The sequence below is a fragment of the Triturus cristatus genome, chromosome 12, assembly GCF_964204655.1.
Source record: "Triturus cristatus chromosome 12, aTriCri1.1, whole genome shotgun sequence".
NCBI lineage: Eukaryota > Metazoa > Chordata > Amphibia > Caudata > Salamandridae > Triturus > Triturus cristatus.
Genome location: NC_140595.1, coordinates 660,489,390 through 660,508,526, shown reverse-complemented (window position 1 = coordinate 660,508,526; position 19,137 = coordinate 660,489,390). Strand labels below are relative to the sequence as shown.

General features: G+C 41.0%; 20 non-coding genes across 20 annotated transcripts; 8 read left to right on the top strand and 12 right to left on the bottom strand.

Annotated features, from left to right (window-relative positions):
• Positions 1-21: 21 nt before the first annotated feature.
• TRNAT-UGU (transfer RNA threonine (anticodon UGU)) lies at positions 22-93 on the bottom strand. Its single transcript has one exon. It is a non-coding gene; the product is annotated as a tRNA-Thr (tRNA).
• A 587-nt stretch (positions 94-680) lies between these two features.
• Positions 681-762, bottom strand: TRNAS-GCU (transfer RNA serine (anticodon GCU)). The gene has a single exon. It is a non-coding gene; the product is annotated as a tRNA-Ser (tRNA).
• A 412-nt stretch (positions 763-1,174) lies between these two features.
• Positions 1,175-1,269, top strand: TRNAI-UAU (transfer RNA isoleucine (anticodon UAU)). The gene is made up of 2 exons: positions 1,175-1,212; positions 1,234-1,269. It is a non-coding gene; the product is annotated as a tRNA-Ile (tRNA).
• Positions 1,270-2,429: 1,160 nt separating this feature from the next.
• TRNAT-UGU (transfer RNA threonine (anticodon UGU)) lies at positions 2,430-2,501 on the bottom strand. The gene has a single exon. It is a non-coding gene; the product is annotated as a tRNA-Thr (tRNA).
• Positions 2,502-3,090: 589 nt separating this feature from the next.
• Positions 3,091-3,172, bottom strand: TRNAS-GCU (transfer RNA serine (anticodon GCU)). Its single transcript has one exon. It is a non-coding gene; the product is annotated as a tRNA-Ser (tRNA).
• A 412-nt stretch (positions 3,173-3,584) lies between these two features.
• On the top strand, positions 3,585-3,679 carry TRNAI-UAU (transfer RNA isoleucine (anticodon UAU)). Its single transcript has 2 exons — positions 3,585-3,622; positions 3,644-3,679. It is a non-coding gene; the product is annotated as a tRNA-Ile (tRNA).
• Positions 3,680-4,839: 1,160 nt separating this feature from the next.
• Positions 4,840-4,911, bottom strand: TRNAT-UGU (transfer RNA threonine (anticodon UGU)). The gene has a single exon. It is a non-coding gene; the product is annotated as a tRNA-Thr (tRNA).
• A 589-nt stretch (positions 4,912-5,500) lies between these two features.
• Positions 5,501-5,582, bottom strand: TRNAS-GCU (transfer RNA serine (anticodon GCU)). Its single transcript has one exon. It is a non-coding gene; the product is annotated as a tRNA-Ser (tRNA).
• A 412-nt stretch (positions 5,583-5,994) lies between these two features.
• Positions 5,995-6,089, top strand: TRNAI-UAU (transfer RNA isoleucine (anticodon UAU)). Its single transcript has 2 exons — positions 5,995-6,032; positions 6,054-6,089. It is a non-coding gene; the product is annotated as a tRNA-Ile (tRNA).
• Positions 6,090-7,263: 1,174 nt separating this feature from the next.
• Positions 7,264-7,335, bottom strand: TRNAT-UGU (transfer RNA threonine (anticodon UGU)). Its single transcript has one exon. It is a non-coding gene; the product is annotated as a tRNA-Thr (tRNA).
• A 1,083-nt stretch (positions 7,336-8,418) lies between these two features.
• TRNAI-UAU (transfer RNA isoleucine (anticodon UAU)) lies at positions 8,419-8,513 on the top strand. The gene is made up of 2 exons: positions 8,419-8,456; positions 8,478-8,513. It is a non-coding gene; the product is annotated as a tRNA-Ile (tRNA).
• A 2,329-nt stretch (positions 8,514-10,842) lies between these two features.
• TRNAI-UAU (transfer RNA isoleucine (anticodon UAU)) lies at positions 10,843-10,937 on the top strand. Its single transcript has 2 exons — positions 10,843-10,880; positions 10,902-10,937. It is a non-coding gene; the product is annotated as a tRNA-Ile (tRNA).
• Positions 10,938-12,111: 1,174 nt separating this feature from the next.
• On the bottom strand, positions 12,112-12,183 carry TRNAT-UGU (transfer RNA threonine (anticodon UGU)). The gene has a single exon. It is a non-coding gene; the product is annotated as a tRNA-Thr (tRNA).
• Positions 12,184-12,772: 589 nt separating this feature from the next.
• Positions 12,773-12,854, bottom strand: TRNAS-GCU (transfer RNA serine (anticodon GCU)). Its single transcript has one exon. It is a non-coding gene; the product is annotated as a tRNA-Ser (tRNA).
• Positions 12,855-13,266: 412 nt separating this feature from the next.
• Positions 13,267-13,361, top strand: TRNAI-UAU (transfer RNA isoleucine (anticodon UAU)). Its single transcript has 2 exons — positions 13,267-13,304; positions 13,326-13,361. It is a non-coding gene; the product is annotated as a tRNA-Ile (tRNA).
• A 1,834-nt stretch (positions 13,362-15,195) lies between these two features.
• Positions 15,196-15,277, bottom strand: TRNAS-GCU (transfer RNA serine (anticodon GCU)). The gene has a single exon. It is a non-coding gene; the product is annotated as a tRNA-Ser (tRNA).
• A 412-nt stretch (positions 15,278-15,689) lies between these two features.
• Positions 15,690-15,784, top strand: TRNAI-UAU (transfer RNA isoleucine (anticodon UAU)). Its single transcript has 2 exons — positions 15,690-15,727; positions 15,749-15,784. It is a non-coding gene; the product is annotated as a tRNA-Ile (tRNA).
• A 1,160-nt stretch (positions 15,785-16,944) lies between these two features.
• TRNAT-UGU (transfer RNA threonine (anticodon UGU)) lies at positions 16,945-17,016 on the bottom strand. Its single transcript has one exon. It is a non-coding gene; the product is annotated as a tRNA-Thr (tRNA).
• A 589-nt stretch (positions 17,017-17,605) lies between these two features.
• On the bottom strand, positions 17,606-17,687 carry TRNAS-GCU (transfer RNA serine (anticodon GCU)). The gene has a single exon. It is a non-coding gene; the product is annotated as a tRNA-Ser (tRNA).
• Positions 17,688-18,099: 412 nt separating this feature from the next.
• On the top strand, positions 18,100-18,194 carry TRNAI-UAU (transfer RNA isoleucine (anticodon UAU)). Its single transcript has 2 exons — positions 18,100-18,137; positions 18,159-18,194. It is a non-coding gene; the product is annotated as a tRNA-Ile (tRNA).
• Positions 18,195-19,137: the final 943 nt, after the last annotated feature.

Here is a 19,137-nt window from a genome sequence, read left to right as displayed (position 1 = left end):
TACAGAAAGACTCATGTAAAAAGGCCCTGATGAGGCTTGAACTCATGACCCCTGGTTTACAAGACCAGTGCTCTGCCACTGAGCTACAAGGCCAGTCTGCAAGCAGGATGTAAATTGCAACATGTATTCTTACTGAGGTATGAATATATCTATGATTTTGAGACTGTATGGAAACGTAGTTGCATATGAATGTCCACGTGCGCGCACACATTGAAGACCATGCTTAAGGCACTTTTTTTGGAAGTATGAAAAACTACATTTTCATATGAGAAAATAAGAGTTTTCGCATTCAAGACCATACCGATAGCTCTAGTTAGTATGTCTGCAATCAGTGACATATAGAGAACCCACTTATTAGAAATGATCTGTCTCTGTGGGGCAGACATATGTTAACAGTCATTCATTTGAGACGGCCTAAACTTTAGGAGTAAGAGCTGCTTTCTTATCAATCTATTTATCCAAACTGGTTAATAAGCCAGGAGTGAGTGAAAGGCAATCCTCTGGAAACTCCATGAAAGATCTAATTTCTATTACGCACAAAATACTTCACTTTATTTGACATATTTGTTAAAATGGAACAGTCAGATGATCCCATCTAGCGGATCCTGGCTCTGTCTTGAAAGAGAGTGTAATTATACTACAAGAAATGCTGGCCATCAAAAGAGACTCTGATGGCTTTCCGACGAAGGTGGGATTCGAACCCACGCGTGCAGAGCACAATGGATTAGCAGTCCATCGCCTTAACCACTCGGCCACCTCGTCTGCCCTACACCCCCATCTGAAACCTTGCTTCACAAAAGGTACTGAAGTGTCAATATACTGTACCTAAAAAAGAAAAAAACAGCTGAGTCAAGATCTCACATTCCACGTCTTCCCCCAATCAGGGACCTACATTTCATTTTTGGGAAATTCTTACTATGTGCTAATTACAAATATTCATAAGATTCCCCTAGACTTTGTCAGAACTGTCAAGATATAATTCTATGGGGTTTTGAATAGACAGAGCATATGTTATAGGACAATTATAGAATCTATTCCGTTTGGACTGTATTTTTAATAGTCATGATAACATGCAAGCATGTGAGTCGATCTTGCACAGTGAATGATGGAGCAGTGTCTGTCATCTACTTGGTCAGCTGTAGATGGCTCACCTGGGGAGATGTGAAAAGAGAGAGCTCCAGTGGCGCAATCGGTTAGCGCGCGGTACTTATACAGCAGTACTTGCACTGAGCCATGCCGAGGTTGTGAGTTCGAGCCTCACCTGGAGCAGCCGTGTTGTTTTTCATAAACCATTTCACAAAAAGTAAAGTTTAAACTCAGAGTATGGACGGCCCTTGCTAGAGAGTCTTTACTTCTTATAGGATCTACGTGTCCTACTCCTCTGGGTGCCAAATATCACATATCCTCCGCGATGCTCAGTTTAAACATTCCATGATGTGCCATCTTGCATTTCATGCAAACACCACATCAGTGCATTTAAAAATACATTTGTAGAATAATAAATATGATGAAAACAGTGTTCTCACATGATAACCATAAACTGAAGAGCTGCAAAAAATGCTGTATCAGCTACTTACAATAAAAGGTGACTCGAAAAAACTAGCAAAAGAAGAGCATCATCATATTAAAGGTTCTATTCACCATCTTGAGTTGCACCATAGCAGCTTATGGTGCTTTTCTGCTCAGAGTGTGCCTCCAATCCCACATTCATTTTTAATTTCTTTGCAGTTTAAAAAACAACAATTACTGCTCGAAGTTCACTTTTCAAAACCATTCAACCTATTAAATGTATTTCTCTAACCTATGAATGTGGTCCATGTTCACTTTTCCTCATCTTCATCTCGATACTCCTTTCCCAGAAACCAGGTTCACTTCTTCATTCAACCCACCCATCCAAGGTCACCAAATCTTTGAAGCAAGTCTGCCTATTCTCCCTTTCTCTCTATGTACAAGATACCTTGTATCATTTGAATGGACAGCAGGAGAGAAGGATATTTATGGTGAGTGGGGGTGGGGTTTTGAGGAGTAACCTCATTTGCCTAAGAGCCGGGGTATCTGGGAAAAAAAGTATTTTATGGGGGAAGACTTTCCCATTTCCTTGGTGAAATTTGTAGGGCCTTATAACATCCTTTCTGTGGATGCAGATTCAGTCGGAACAGAGGTCCTAGTCCTCGCTCTGCCTTTCAAAGGAACTGTAAATATGCATGGCTTATTTGGCTTTGCCCGGCAGGGTGAGAATGGCGTTTGTCAGGCGTTCGTCAGGCGATCGGAAGGGCTGAGGCAATAATTTATAATTCAATGATCTTCATGATATTTTCTTGATAATATGAAAGCAGGAAAGGGAAGCTTGGCAATAAGCAATCCTAAAGCAAGGTGTGACTCCAGGGAAGAATGACTTGAAAACAACATACAGAAAGACTCATGTAAAAAGGCCCTGATGAGGCTTGAACTCATGACCCCTGGTTTACAAGACCAGTGCTCTGCCACTGAGCTACAAGGCCAGTCTGCACGCAGGATGTAAATTGCAACATGTATTCTTACTGAGGTATGAATATATCTATGATTTTGAGACTCTGTATGGAAACGTAGTTGCATATGAATGTCCACGTGCGCGCACACATTGAAGACCATGCTTAAGGCACTTTTTTTGGAAGTATGAAAAACTACATTTTCATATGAGAAAATAAGAGTTTTCGCATTCAAGACCATACCGATAGCTCTAGTTAGTATGTCTGCAATCAGTGACATATAGAGAACCCACTTATTAGAAATGATCTGTCTCTGTGGGGCAGACATATGTTAACAGTCATTCATTTGAGACGGCCTAAACTTTAGGAGTAAGAGCTGCTTTCTTATCAATCTATTTATCCAAACTGGTTAATAAGCCAGGAGTGAGTGAAAGGCAATCCTCTGGAAACTCCATGAAAGATCTAATTTCTATTACGCACAAAATACTTCACTTTATTTGACATATTTGTTAAAATGGAACAGTCAGATGATCCCATCTAGCGGATCCTGGCTCTGTCTTGAAAGAGAGTGTAATTATACTACAAGAAATGCTGGCCATCAAAAGAGACTCTGATGGCTTTCCGACGAAGGTGGGATTCGAACCCACGCGTGCAGAGCACAATGGATTAGCAGTCCATCGCCTTAACCACTCGGCCACCTCGTCTGCCCTACCGCCACATCTGAAACCTTGCTTCACAAAAGGTACTGAAGTGTCAATATACTGTACCTAAAAAAGAAAAAAACAGCTGAGGCAAGATCTCACATTCCACGTCTTCCCCCAATCAGGGACCTACATTTCATTTTTGGGAAATTCTTACTATGTGCTAATTACAAATATTCATAAGATTCCCCTAGACTTTGTCAGAACTGTCAAGATATAATTCTATGGGGTTTTGAATAGACAGAGCATATGTTATAGGACAATTATAGAATCTATTCCGTTTGGACTGTATTTTTAATAGTCATGATAACATGCAAGCATGTGAGTCGATCTTGCACAGTGAATGATGGAGCAGTGTCTGTCATCTACTTGGTCAGCTGTAGATGGCTCACCTGGGGAGATGTGAAAAGAGAGAGCTCCAGTGGCGCAATCGGTTAGCGCGCGGTACTTATACAGCAGTACTTGCACTGAGCCATGCCGAGGTTGTGAGTTCGAGCCTCACCTGGAGCAGCCGTGTTGTTTTTCATAAACCATTTCACAAAAAGTAAAGTTTAAACTCAGAGTATGGACGGCCCTTGCTAGAGAGTCTTTACTTCTTATAGGATCTACGTGTCCTACTCCTCTGGGTGCCAAATATCACATATCCTCCGCGATGCTCAGTTTAAACATTCCATGATGTGCCATCTTGCATTTCATGCAAACACCACATCAGTGCATTTAAAAATACATTTGTAGAATAATAAATATGATGAAAACAGTGTTCTCACATGATAACCATAAACTGAAGAGCTGCAAAAAATGCTGTATCAGCTACTTACAATAAAAGGTGACTCGAAAAAACTAGCAAAAGAAGAGCATCATCATATTAAAGGTTCTATTCACCATCTTGAGTTGCACCATAGCAGCTTATGGTGCTTTTCTGCTCAGAGTGTGCCTCCAATCCCACATTCATTTTTAATTTCTTTGCAGTTTAAAAAACAACAATTACTGCTCGAAGTTCACTTTTCAAAACCATTCAACCTATTAAATGTATTTCTCTAACCTATGAATGTGGTCCATGTTCACTTTTCCTCATCTTCATCTCGATACTCCTTTCCCAGAAACCAGGTTCACTTCTTCATTCAACCCACCCATCCAAGGTCACCAAATCTTTGAAGCAAGTCTGCCTATTCTCCCTTTCTCTCTATGTACAAGATACCTTGTATCATTTGAATGGACAGCAGGAGAGAAGGATATTTATGGTGAGTGGGGGTGGGGTTTTGAGGAGTAACCTCATTTGCCTAAGAGCCGGGGTATCTGGGAAAAAAAGTATTTTATGGGGGAAGACTTTCACATCTCCTTGGTGAAATTTGTAGGGCCTTATAACATCCTTTCTGTGGATGCAGATTCAGTCGGAACAGAGGTCCTAGTCCTCGCTCTGCCTTTCAAAGGAACTGTAAATATGCATGGCTTATTTGGCTTTGCCCGGCAGGGTGAGAATGGCGTTTGTCAGGCGTTTGTCAGGCGATCGGAAGGGGTGAGGCAATAATTTATAATTCAATGATCTTCATGATATTTTCTTGATAATAGGAAAGCAGGAAAGGGAAGCTTGGCAATAAGCAATCCTAAAGCAAGGTGTGACTCCAGGGAAGAATGACTTGAAAACAACATACAGAAAGACTCATGTAAAAAGGCCCTGATGAGGCTTGAACTCATGACCCCTGGTTTACAAGACCAGTGCTCTGCCACTGAGCTACAAGGCCAGTCTGCACGCAGGATGTAAATTGCAACATGTATTCTTACTGAGGTATGAATATATCTATGATTTTGAGACTCTGTATGGAAACGTAGTTGCATATGAATGTCCACGTGCGCGCACACATTGAAGACCATGCTTAAGGCACTTTTTTTGGAAGTATGAAAAACTACATTTTCATATGAGAAAATAAGAGTTTTCGCATTCAAGACCATACCGATAGCTCTAGTTAGTATGTCTGCAATCAGTGACATATAGAGAACCCACTTATTAGAAATGATCTGTCTCTGTGGGGCAGACATATGTTAACAGTCATTCATTTGAGACGGCCTAAACTTTAGGAGTAAGAGCTGCTTTCTTATCAATCTATTTATCCAAACTGGTTAATAAGCCAGGAGTGAGTGAAAGGCAATCCTCTGGAAACTCCATGAAAGATCTAATTTCTATTACGCACAAAATACTTCACTTTATTTGACATATTTGTTAAAATGGAACAGTCAGATGATCCCATCTAGCGGATCCTGGCTCTGTCTTGAAAGAGAGTGTAATTATACTACAAGAAATGCTGGCCATCAAAAGAGACTCTGATGGCTTTCCGACGAAGGTGGGATTCGAACCCACGCGTGCAGAGCACAATGGATTAGCAGTCCATCGCCTTAACCACTCGGCCACCTCGTCTGCCCTACAGCCCCATCTGAAACCTTGCTTCACAAAAGGTACTGAAGTGTCAATATACTGTACCTAAAAAAGAAAAAAACAGCTGAGGCAAGATCTCACATTCCACGTCTTCCCCCAATCAGGGACCTACATTTCATTTTTGGGAAATTCTTACTATGTGCTAATTACAAATATTCATAAGATTCCCCTAGACTTTGTCAGAACTGTCAAGATATAATTCTATGGGGTTTTGAATAGACAGAGCATATGTTATAGGACAATTATAGAATCTATTCCGTTTGGACTGTATTTTTAATAGTCATGATAACATGCTAGCATGTGAGTCGATCTTGCACAGTGAATGATGGAGCAGTGTCTGTCATCTACTTGGTCAGCTGTAGATGGCTCACCTGGGGAGATGTGAAAAGAGAGAGCTCCAGTGGCGCAATCGGTTAGCGCGCGGTACTTATACAGCAGTACTTGCACTGAGCCATGCCGAGGTTGTGAGTTCGAGCCTCACCTGGAGCAGCCGTGTTGTTTTTCATAAACCATTTCACAAAAAGTAAAGTTTAAACTCAGAGTATGGACGGCCCTTGCTAGAGAGTCTTTACTTCTTATAGGATCTACGTGTCCTACTCCTCTGGGTGCCAAATATCACATATCCTCCGCGATGCTCAGTTTAAACATTCCATGATGTGCCATCTTGCATTTCATGCAAACACCACATCAGTGCATTTAAAAATACATTTGTAGAATAATAAATATGATGAAAACAGTGTTCTCACATGATAACCATAAACTGAAGAGCTGCAAAAAATGCTGTATCAGCTACTTACAATAAAAGGTGACTCGAAAAAACTAGCAAAAGAAGAGCATCATCATATTAAAGGTTCTATTCACCATCTTGAGTTGCACCATAGCAGCTTATGGTGCTTTTCTGCTCAGAGTGTGCCTCCAATCCCACATTCATTTTTAATTTCTTTGCAGTTTAAAAAACAACAATTACTGCTCGAAGTTCACTTTTCAAAACCATTCAACCTATTAAATGTATTTCTCTAACCTATGAATGTGGTCCATGTTCACTTTTCCTCATCTTCATCTCGATACTCCTTTCCCAGAAACCAGGTTCACTTCTTCATTCAACCCACCCATCCAAGGTCACCAAATCTTTGAAGCAAGTCTGCCTATTCTCCCTTTCTCTCTATGTACAAGATACCTTGTATCATTTGAATGGACAGCAGGAGAGAAGGATATTTATGGTGAGTGGGGGTGGGGTTTTGAGGAGTAACCTCATTTGCCTAAGAGCCGGGGTATCTGGGAAAAAAAGTATTTTATGGGAGAAGACTTTCACATCTCCTTGGTGAAATTTGTAGGGCCTTATAACATCCTTTCTGTGGATGCAGATTCAGTCGGAACAGAGGTCCTAGTCCTCGCTCTGCCTTTCAAAGGAACTGTAAATATGCATGGCTTATTTGGCTTTGCCCGGCAGGGCTTGCCCGGCAGGGTGAGAATGGCGTTTGTCAGGCGTTTGTCAGGCGATCGGAAGGGGTGAGGCAATAATTTATAATTCAATGATCTTCATGATATTTTCTTGATAATATGAAAGCAGGAAAGGGAAGCTTGGCAATAAGCAATCCTAAAGCAAGGTGTGACTCCAGGGAAGAATGACTTGAAAACAACATACAGAAAGACTCATGTAAAAAGGCCCTGATGAGGCTTGAACTCATGACCCCTGGTTTACAAGACCAGTGCTCTGCCACTGAGCTACAAGGCCAGTCTGCACGCAGGATGTAAATTGCAACATGTATTCTTACTGAGGTATGAATATATCTATGATTTTGAGACTCTGTATGGAAACGTAGTTGCATATGAATGTCCACGTGCACGCACACATTGAAGACCATGCTTAAGGCACTTTTTTTGGAAGTATGAAAAACTACATTTTCATATGAGAAAATAAGAGTTTTCGCATTCAAGACCATACCGATAGCTCTAGTTAGTATGTCTGCAATCAGTGACATATAGAGAACCCACTTATTAGAAATGATCTGTCTCTGTGGGGCAGACATATGTTAACAGTCATTCATTTGAGACGGCCTAAACTTTAGGAGTAAGAGCTGCTTTCTTATCAATCTATTTATCCAAACTGGTTAATAAGCCAGGAGTGAGTGAAAGGCAATCCTCTGGAAACTCCATGAAAGATCTAATTTCTATTACGCACAAAATACTTCACTTTATTTGACATATTTGTTAAAATGGAACAGTCAGATGATCCCATCTAGCGGATCCTGGCTCTGTCTTGAAAGAGAGTGTAATTATACTACAAGAAATGCTGGCCATCAAAAGAGACTCTGATGGCTTTCCGACGAAGGTGGGATTCGAACCCACGCGTGCAGAGCACAATGGATTAGCAGTCCATCGCCTTAACCACTCAGCCACCTCGTCTGCCCTACAGCCCCATCTGAAACCTTGCTTCACAAAAGGTACTGAAGTGTCAATATACTGTACCTAAAAAAGAAAAAAACAGCTGAGGCAAGATCTCACATTCCACGTCTTCCCCCAATCAGGGACCTACATTTCATTTTTGGGAAATTCTTACTATGTGCTAATTACAAATATTCATAAGATTCCCCTAGACTTTGTCAGAACTGTCAAGATATAATTCTATGGGGTTTTGAATAGACAGAGCATATGTTATAGGACAATTATAGAATCTATTCCGTTTGGACTGTATTTTTAATAGTCATGATAACATGCAAGCATGTGAGTCGATCTTGCACAGTGAATGATGGAGCAGTGTCTGTCATCTACTTGGTCAGCTGTAGATGGCTCACCTGGGGAGATGTGAAAAGAGAGAGCTCCAGTGGCGCAATCGGTTAGCGCGCGGTACTTATACAGCAGTACTTGCACTGAGCCATGCCGAGGTTGTGAGTTCGAGCCTCACCTGGAGCAGCCGTGTTGTTTTTCATAAACCATTTCACAAAAAGTAAAGTTTAAACTCAGAGTATGGACGGCCCTTGCTAGAGAGTCTTTACTTCTTATAGGATCTACGTGTCCTACTCCTCTGGGTGCCAAATATCACATATCCTCCGCGATGCTCAGTTTAAACATTCCATGATGTGCCATCTTGCATTTCATGCAAACACCACATCAGTGCATTTAAAAATACATTTGTAGAATAATAAATATGATGAAAACAGTGTTCTCACATGATAACCATAAACTGAAGAGCTGCAAAAAATGCTGTATCAGCTACTTACAATAAAAGGTGACTCGAAAAAACTAGCAAAAGAAGAGCATCATCATGTTAAAGGTTCTATTCACCATCTTGAGTTGCACCATAGCAGCTTATGGTGCTTTTCTGCTCAGAGTGTGCCTCCAATCCCACATTCATTTTTAATTTCTTTGCAGTTTAAAAAACAACAATTACTGCTCGAAGTTCACTTTTCAAAACCATTCAACCTATTAAATGTATTTCTCTAACCTATGAATGTGGTCCATGTTCACTTTTCCTCATCTTCATCTCGATACTCCTTTCCCAGAAACCAGGTTCACTTCTTCATTCAACCCACCCATCCAAGGTCACCAAATCTTTGAAGCAAGTCTGCCTATTCTCCCTTTCTCTCTATGTACAAGATACCTTGTATCATTTGAATGGACAGCAGGAGAGAAGGATATTTATGGTGAGTGGGGGTGGGGTTTTGAGGAGTAACCTCATTTGCCTAAGAGCCGGGGTATCTGGGAAAAAAAGTATTTTATGGGGGAAGACTTTCACATCTCCTTGGTGAAATTTGTAGGGCCTTATAACATCCTTTCTGTGGATGCAGATTCAGTCGGAACAGAGGTCCTAGTCCTCGCTCTGCCTTTCAAAGGAACTGTAAATATGCATGGCTTATTTGGCTTTGCCCGGCAGGGCTTGCCCGGCAGGGTGAGAATGGCGTTTGTCAGGCGTTTGTCAGGCGATCGGAAGGGGTGAGGCAATAATTTATAATTCAATGATCTTCATGATATTTTCTTGATAATATGAAAGCAGGAAAGGGAAGCTTGGCAATAAGCAATCCTAAAGCAAGGTGTGACTCCAGGGAAGAATGACTTGAAAACAACATACAGAAAGACTCATGTAAAAAGGCCCTGAAGAGGCTTGAACTCATGACCCCTGGTTTACAAGACCAGTGCTCTGCCACTGAGCTACAAGGCCAGTCTGCATGCAGGATGTAAATTGCAACATGTATTCTTACTGAGGTATGAATATATCTATGATTTTGAGACTCTGTATGGAAACGTAGTTGCATATGAATGTCCACGTGCGCGCACACATTAAAGACCATGCTTAAGGCACTTTTTTTGGAAGTATGAAAAACTACATTTTCATATGAGAAAATAAGAGTTTTCGCATTCAAGACTATACCGATAGCTCTAGTTAGTATGTCTGCAATCAGTGACATATAGAGAACCCACTTATTAGAAATGATCTGTCTCTGTGGGGCAGACATATGTTAACAGTCATTCATTTGAGACGGCCTAAACTTTAGGAGTAAGAGCTGCTTTCTTATCAATCTATTTATCCAAACTGGTTAATAAGCCAGGAGTGAGTGAAAGGCAATCCTCTGGAAACTCCATGAAAGATCTAATTTCTATTACGCACAAAATACTTCACTTTATTTGACATATTTGTTAAAATGGAACAGTCAGATGATCCCATCTAGCGGATCCTGGCTCTGTCTTGAAAGAGAGTGTAATTATACTACAAGAAATGCTGGCCATCAAAAGAGACTCTGATGGCTTTCCGTCGAAGGTGGGATTCGAACCCACGCGTGCAGAGCACAATGGATTAGCAGTCCATCGCCTTAACCACTCGGCCACCTCGTCTGCCCTACAGCCCCATCTGAAACCTTGCTTCACAAAAGGTACTGAAGTGTCAATATACTGTACCTAAAAAAGAAAAAAACAGCTGAGGCAAGATCTCAAATTCCACGTCTTCCCCCAATCAGGGAACTACATTTCATTTTTGGGAAATTCTTACTATGTGCTAATTACAAATATTCATAAGATTCCCCTAGACTTTGTCAGAACTGTCAAGATATAATTCTATGGGGTTTTGAATAGACAGAGCATATGTTATAGGACAATTATAGAATCTATTCCGTTTGGACTGTATTTTTAATAGTCATGATAACATGCAAGCATGTGAGTCGATCTTGCACAGTGAATGATGGAGCAGTGTCTGTCATCTACTTGGTCAGCTGTAGATGGCTCACCTGGGGAGATGTGAAAAAAGAGAGCTCCAGTGGCGCAATCGGTTAGCGCGCGGTACTTATACAGCAGTACTTGCACTGAGCCATGCCGAGGTTGTGAGTTCGAGCCTCACCTGGAGCAGCCGTGTTGTTTTTCATAAACCATTTCACAAAAAGTAAAGTTTAAACTCAGAGTATGGACGGCCCTTGCTAGAGAGTCTTTACTTCTTATAGGATCTACGTGTCCTACTCCTCTGGGTGCCAAATATCACATATCCTCCGCGATGCTCAGTTTAAACATTCCATGATGTGCCATCTTGCATTTCATGCAAACACCACATCAGTGCATTTAAAAATACATTTGTAGAATAATAAATATGATGAAAACAGTGTTCTCACATGATAACCATAAACTGAAGAGCTGCAAAAAATGCTGTATCAGCTACTTACAATAAAAGGTGACTCGAAAAAACTAGCAAAAGAAGAGCATCATCATATTAAAGGTTCTATTCACCATCTTGAGTTGCACCATAGCAGCTTATGGTGCTTTTCTGCTCAGAGTGTGCCTCCAATCCCACATTCATTTTTAATTTCTTTGCAGTTTAAAAAACAACAATTACTGCTCGAAGTTCACTTTTCAAAACCATTCAACCTATTAAATGTATTTCTCTAACCTATGAATGTGGTCCATGTTCACTTTTCCTCATCTTCATCTCGATACTCCTTTCCCAGAAACCAGGTTCACTTCTTCATTCAACCCACCCATCCAAGGTCACCAAATCTTTGAAGCAAGTCTGCCTATTCTCCCTTTCTCTCTATGTACAAGATACCTTGTATCATTTGAATGGACAGCAGGAGAGAAGGATATTTATGGTGAGTGGGGGTGGGGTTTTGAGGAGTAACCTCATTTGCCTAAGAGCCGGGGTATCTGGGAAAAAAAGTATTTTATGGGGGAAGACTTTCACATCTCCTTGGTGAAATTTGTAGGGCCTTATAACATCCTTTCTGTGGATGCAGATTCAGTCGGAACAGAGGTCCTAGTCCTCACTCTTCCTTTCAAAGGAACTGTAAATATGCATGGCTTATTTGGCTTTGCCCGGCAGGGCTTGCCCGGCAGGGTGAGAATGGCGTTTGTCAGGCGTTCGTCAGGCGATCGGAAGGGGTGAGGCAATAATTTATAATTCAATGATCTTCATGATATTTTCTTGATAATATGAAAGCAGGAAAGGGAAGCTTGGCAATAAGCAATCCTAAAGCAAGGTGTGACTCCAGGGAAGAATGACTTGAAAACAACATACAGAAAGACTCATGTAAAAAGGCCCTGATGAGGCTTGAACTCATGACCCCTGGTTTACAAGACCAGTGCTCTGCCACTGAGCTACAAGGCCAGTCTGCACGCAGGATGTAAATTGCAACATGTATTCTTACTGAGGTATGAATATATCTATGATTTTGAGACTCTGTATGGAAACGTAGTTGCATATGAATGTCCACGTGCGCGCACACATTGAAGACCATGCTTAAGGCACTTTTTTTGGAAGTATGAAAAACTACATTTTCATATGAGAAAATAAGAGTTTTCGCATTCAAGACCATACCGATAGCTCTAGTTAGTATGTCTGCAATCAGTGACATATAGAGAACCCACTTATTAGAAATGATCTGTCTCTGTGGGGCAGACATATGTTAACAGTCATTCATTTGAGACGGCCTAAACTTTAGGAGTAAGAGCTGCTTTCTTATCAATCTATTTATCCAAACTGGTTAATAAGCCAGGAGTGAGTGAAAGGCAATCCTCTGGAAACTCCATGAAAGATCTAATTTCTATTACGCACAAAATACTTCACTTTATTTGACATATTTGTTAAAATGGAACAGTCAGATGATCCCATCTAGCGGATCCTGGCTCTGTCTTGAAAGAGAGTGTAATTATACTACAAGAAATGCTGGCCATCAAAAGAGACTCTGATGGCTTTCCGACGAAGGTGGGATTCGAACCCACGCGTGCAGAGCACAATGGATTAGCAGTCCATCGCCTTAACCACTCGGCCACCTCGTCTGCCCTACAGCCCCATCTGAAACCTTGCTTCACAAAAGGTACTGAAGTGTCAATATACTGTACCTAAAAAAGAAAAAAACAGCTGAGGCAAGATCTCACATTCCACGTCTTCCCCCAATCAGGGACCTACATTTCATTTTTGGGAAATTTTTACTATGTGCTAATTACAAATATTCATAAGATTCCCCTAGACTTTGTCAGAACTGTCAAGATATAATTCTATGGGGTTTTGAATAGACAGAGCATATGTTATAGGACAATTATAGAATCTATTCCGTTTGGACTGTATTTTTAATAGTCATGATAACATGCAAGCATGTGAGTCGATCTTGCACAGTGAATGATGGAGCAGTGTCTGTCATCTACTTGGTCAGCTGTAGATGGCTCACCTGGGGAGATGTGAAAAGAGAGAGCTCCAGTGGCGCAATCGGTTAGCGTGCGGTACTTATACAGCAGTACTTGCACTGAGCCATGCCGAGGTTGTGAGTTCGAGCCTCACCTGGAGCAGCCGTGTTGTTTTTCATAAACCATTTCACAAAAAGTAAAGTTTAAACTCAGAGTATGGACGGCCCTTGCTAGAGAGTCTTTACTTCTTATAGGATCTACGTGTCCTACTCCTCTGGGTGCCAAATATCACATATCCTCCGCGATGCTCAGTTTAAACATTCCATGATGTGCCATCTTGCATTTCATGCAAACACCACATCAGTGCATTTAAAAATACATTTGTAGAATAATAAATATGATGAAAACAGTGTTCTCACATGATAACCATAAACTGAAGAGCTGCAAAAAATGCTGTATCAGCTACTTACAATAAAAGGTGACTCGAAAAAACTAGCAAAAGAAGAGCATCATCATATTAAAGGTTCTATTCACCATCTTGAGTTGCACCATAGCAGCTTATGGTGCTTTTCTGCTCAGAGTGTGCCTCCAATCCCACATTCATTTTTAATTTCTTTGCAGTTTAAAAAACAACAATTACTGCTCGAAGTTCACTTTTCAAAACCATTCAACCTATTAAATGTATTTCTCTAACCTATGAATGTGGTCCATGTTCACTTTTCCTCATCTTCATCTCGATACTCCTTTCCCAGAAACCAGGTTCACTTCTTCATTCAACCCACCCATCCAAGGTCACCAAATCTTTGAAGCAAGTCTGCCTATTCTCCCTTTCTCTCTATGTACAAGATACCTTGTATCATTTGAATGGACAGCAGGAGAGAAGGATATTTATGGTGAGTGGGGGTGGGGTTTTGAGGAGTAACCTCATTTGCCTAAGAGCCGGGGTATCTGGGAAAAAAAGTATTTTATGGGGGAAGACTTTCACATCTCCTTGGTGAAATTTGTAGGGCCTTATAACATCCTTTCTGTGGATGCAGATTCAGTCGGAACAGAGGTCCTAGTCCTCGCTCTGCCTTTCAAAGGAACTGTAAATATGCATGGCTTATTTGGCTTTGCCCGGCAGGGCTTGCCCGGCAGGGTGAGAATGGCGTTTGTCAGGCGTTCGTCAGGCGATCGGAAGGGGTGAGGCAATAATTTATAATTCAATGATCTTCATGATATTTTCTTGATAATATGAAAGCAGGAAAGGGAAGCTTGGCAATAAGCAATCCTAAACAAGGTGTGACTCCAGGGAAGAATGACTTGAAAACAACATACAGAAAGAGTCATGTAAAAAGGCCCTGATGAGGCTTGAACTCATAACCCCTGGTTTACAAGACCAGTGCTCTGCCACTGAGCTACAAGGCCAGTCTGCACGCAGGATGTAAATTGCAACATGTATTCTTACTGAGGTATGAATATATCTATGATTTTGAGACTCTGAATGGAAACGTAGTTGCATATGAATGTCCACGTGTGCGCACACATTGAAGACCATGCTTAAGGCACTTTTTTTGGAAGTATGAAAAACTACATTTTCATATGAGAAAATAAGAGTTTTCGCATTCAAGACCATACCGATAGCTCTAGTTAGTATGTCTGCAATCAGTGACATATAGAGAACCCACTTATTAGAAGTGATCTGTCTCTGTGGGGCAGACATATGTTAACAGTCATTCATTTGAGACGGCCTAAACTTTAGGAGTAAGAGCTGCTTTCTTATCAATCTATTTATCCAAACTGGTTAATAAGCCAGGAGTGAGTGAAAGGCAATCCTCTGGAAACTCCATGAAAGATCTAATTTCTATTACGCACAAAATACTTCACTTTATTTGACATATTTGTTAAAATGGAACAGTCAGATGATCCCATCTAGCAGATCCTGGCTCTGTCTTGAAAGAGAGTGTAATTATACTACAAGAAATGCTGGCCATCAAAAGAGACTCTGATGGCTTTCCGACGAAGGTGGGATTCGAACCCACGCGTGCAGAGCACAATGGATTAGCAGTCCATCGCCTTAACCACTCGGCCACCTCGTCTGCCCTACAGCCCCATCTGAAACCTTGCTTCACAAAAGGTACTGAAGTGTCAATATACTGTACCTAAAAAAGAAAAAAACAGCTGAGGCAAGATCTCACATTCCACGTCTTCCCCCAATCAGGGACCTACATTTCATTTTTGGGAAATTCTTACTATGTGCTAATTACAAATATTCATAAGATTCCCCTAGACTTTGTCAGAACTGTCAAGATATAATTCTATGGGGTTTTGAATAGACAGAGCATATGTTATAGGACAATTATAGAATCTATTCCGTTTGGACTGTATTTTTAATAGTCATGATAACATGCTAGCATGTGAGTCGATCTTGCAAAGTGAATGATGGAGCAGTGTCTGTCATCTACTTGGTCAGCTGTAGATGGCTCACCTGGGGAGATGTGAAAATAGAGAGCTCCAGTGGCGCAATCGGTTAGCGCGCGGTACTTATACAGCAGTACTTGCACTGAGCCATGCCGAGGTTGTGAGTTCGAGCCTCACTTGGAGCAGCCGTGTTGTTTTTCATAAACCATTTCACAAAAAGTAAAGTTTAAACTCAGAGTATGGACGGCCCTTGCTAGAGAGTCTTTACTTCTTATAGGATCTACGTGTCCTACTCCTCTGGGTGCCAAATATCACATATCCTCCGCGATGCTCAGTTTAAACATTCCATGATGTGCCATCTTGCATTTCATGCAAACACCACATCAGTGCATTTAAAAATACATTTGTAGAATAATAAATATGATGAAAACAGTGTTCTCACATGATAACCATAAACTGAAGAGCTGCAAAAAATGCTGTATCAGCTACTTACAATAAAAGGTGACTCGAAAAAACTAGCAAAAGAAGAGCATCATCATATTATAGGTTCTATTCACCATCTTGAGTTGCACCATAGCAGCTTATGGTGCTTTTCTGCTCAGAGTGTGCCTCCAATCCCACATTCATTTTTAATTTCTTTGCAGTTTAAAAAACAACAATTACTGCTCGAAGTTCACTTTTCAAAACCATTCAACCTATTAAATGTATTTCTCTAACCTATGAATGTGGTCCATGTTCACTTTTCCTCATCTTCATCTCGATACTCCTTTCCCAGAAACCAGGTTCACTTCTTCATTCAACCCACCCATCCAAGGTCACCAAATCTTTGAAGCAAGTCTGCCTATTCTCCCTTTCTCTCTATGTACAAGATACCTTGTATCATTTGAATGGACAGCAGGAGAGAAGGATATTTATGGTGAGTGGGGGTGGGGTTTTGAGGAGTAACCTCATTTGCCTAAGAGCCGGGGTATCTGGGAAAAAAAGTATTTTATGGAGGAAGACTTTCACATCTCCTTGGTGAAATTTGTAGGGCCTTATAACATCCTTTCTGTGGATGCAGATTCAGTCGGAACAGAGGTCCTAGTCCTCGCTCTGCCTTTCAAAGGAACTGTAAATATGCATGGCTTATTTGGCTTTGCCCGGCAGGGTGAGAATGGCATTTGTCAGGCGTTCGTCAGGCGATCGGAAGGGGTGAGGCAATAATTTATAATTCAATGATCTTCATGATATTTTCTTGATAATATGAAAGCAGGAAAGGGAAGCTTGGCAATAAGCAATCCTAAAGCAAGGTGTGACTCCAGGGAACTATGACTTGAAAACAACATACAGAAAGACTCATGTAAAAAGGCCCTGATGAGGCTTGAACTCATGACCCCTGGTTTACAAGACCAGTGCTCTGCCACTGAGCTACAAGGCCAGTCTGCACGCAGGATGTAAATTGCAACATGTATTCTTACTGAGGTATGAATATATCTATGATTTTGAGACTCTGTATGGAAACGTAGTTGCATATGAATGTCCACGTGCGCGCACACATTGAAGACCATGCTTAAGGCACTTTTTTTGGAAGTATGAAAAACTACATTTTCATATGAGAAAATAAGAGTTTTCGCATTCAAGACCATACCGATAGCTCTAGTTAGTATGTCTGCAATCAGTGACATATAGAGAACCCACTTATTAGAAGTGATCTGTCTCTGTGGGGCAGACATATGTTAACAGTCATTCATTTGAGACGGCCTAAACTTTAGGAGTAAGAGCTGCTTTCTTATCAATCTATTTATCCAAACTGGTTAATAAGCCAGGAGTGAGTGAAAGGCAATCCTCTGGAAACTCCATGAAAGATCTAATTTCTATTACGCACAAAATACTTCACTTTATTTGACATATTTGTTAAAATGGAACAGTCAGATGATCCCATCTAGCGGATCCTGGCTCTGTCTTGAAAGAGAGTGTAATTATACTACAAGAAATGCTGGCCATCAAAAGAGACAATGATGGCTTTCCGACGAAGGTGGGATTCGAACCCACGCGTGCAGAGCACAATGGATTAGCAGTCCATCGCCTTAACCACTCGGCCACCTCGTCTGCCCTACAGCCCCATCTGAAACCTTGCTTCACAAAAGGTACTGAAGTGTCAATATACTGTACCTAAAAAAGAAAAAAACAGCTGAGGCAAGATCTCACATTCCACGTCTTCCCCCAATCAGGGAACTACATTTCATTTTTGGGAAATTCTTACTATGTGCTAATTACAAATATTCATAAGATTCCCCTAGACTTTGTCAGAACTGTCAAGATATAATTCTATGGGGTTTTGAATAGACAGAGCATATGTTATAGGACAATTATAGAATCTATTCCGTTTGGACTGTATTTTTAATAGTCATGATAACATGCAAGCATGTGAGTCGATCTTGCACAGTGAATGATGGAGCAGTGTCTGTCATCTACTTGGTCAGCTGTAGATGGCTCACCTGGGGAGATGTGAAAAGAGAGAGCTCCAGTGGCGCAATCGGTTAGCGTGCGGTACTTATACAGCAGTACTTGGTCTGAGCCATGCCGAGGTTGTGAGTTCGAGCCTCACCTGGAGCAGCCGTGTTGTTTTTCATAAACCATTTCACAAAAAGTAAAGTTTAAACTCAGAGTATGGACGGCCCTTGCTAGAGAGTCTTTACTTCTTATAGGATCTACGTGTCCTACTCCTCTGGGTGCCAAATATCACATATCCTCCGCGATGCTCAGTTTAAACATTCCATGATGTGCCATCTTGCATTTCATGCAAACACCACATCAGTGCATTTAAAAATACATTTGTAGAATAATAAATATGATGAAAACAGTGTTCTCACATGATAACCATAAACTGAAGAGCTGCAAAAAATGCTGTATCAGCTACTTACAATAAAAGGTGACTCGAAAAAACTAGCAAAAGAAGAGCATCATCATATTAAAGGTTCTATTCACCATCTTGAGTTGCACCATAGCAGCTTATGGTGCTTTTCTGCTCAGAGTGTGCCTCCAATCCCACATTCATTTTTAATTTCTTTGCAGTTTAAAAAACAACAATTACTGCTCGAAGTTCACTTTTCAAAACCATTCAACCTATTAAATGTATTTCTCTAACCTATGAATGTGGTCCATGTTCACTTTTCCTCATCTTCATCTCGATACTCCTTTCCCAGAAACCAGGTTCACTTCTTCATTCAACCCACCCATCCAAGGTCACCAAATCTTTGAAGCAAGTCTGCCTATTCTCCCTTTCTCTCTATGTACAAGATACCTTGTATCATTTGAATGGACAGCAGGAGAGAAGGATATTTATGGTGAGTGTGGGTGGGGTTTTGAGGAGTAACCTCATTTGCCTAAGAGCCGGGGTATCTGGGAAAAAAAGTATTTTATGGGGGAAGACTTTCACATCTCCTTGGTGAAATTTGTAGGGCCTTATAACATCCTTTCTGTGGATGCAGATTCAGTCGGAACAGAGGTCCTAGTCCTCGCTCTTCCTTTCAAAGGAACTGTAAATATGCATGGCTTA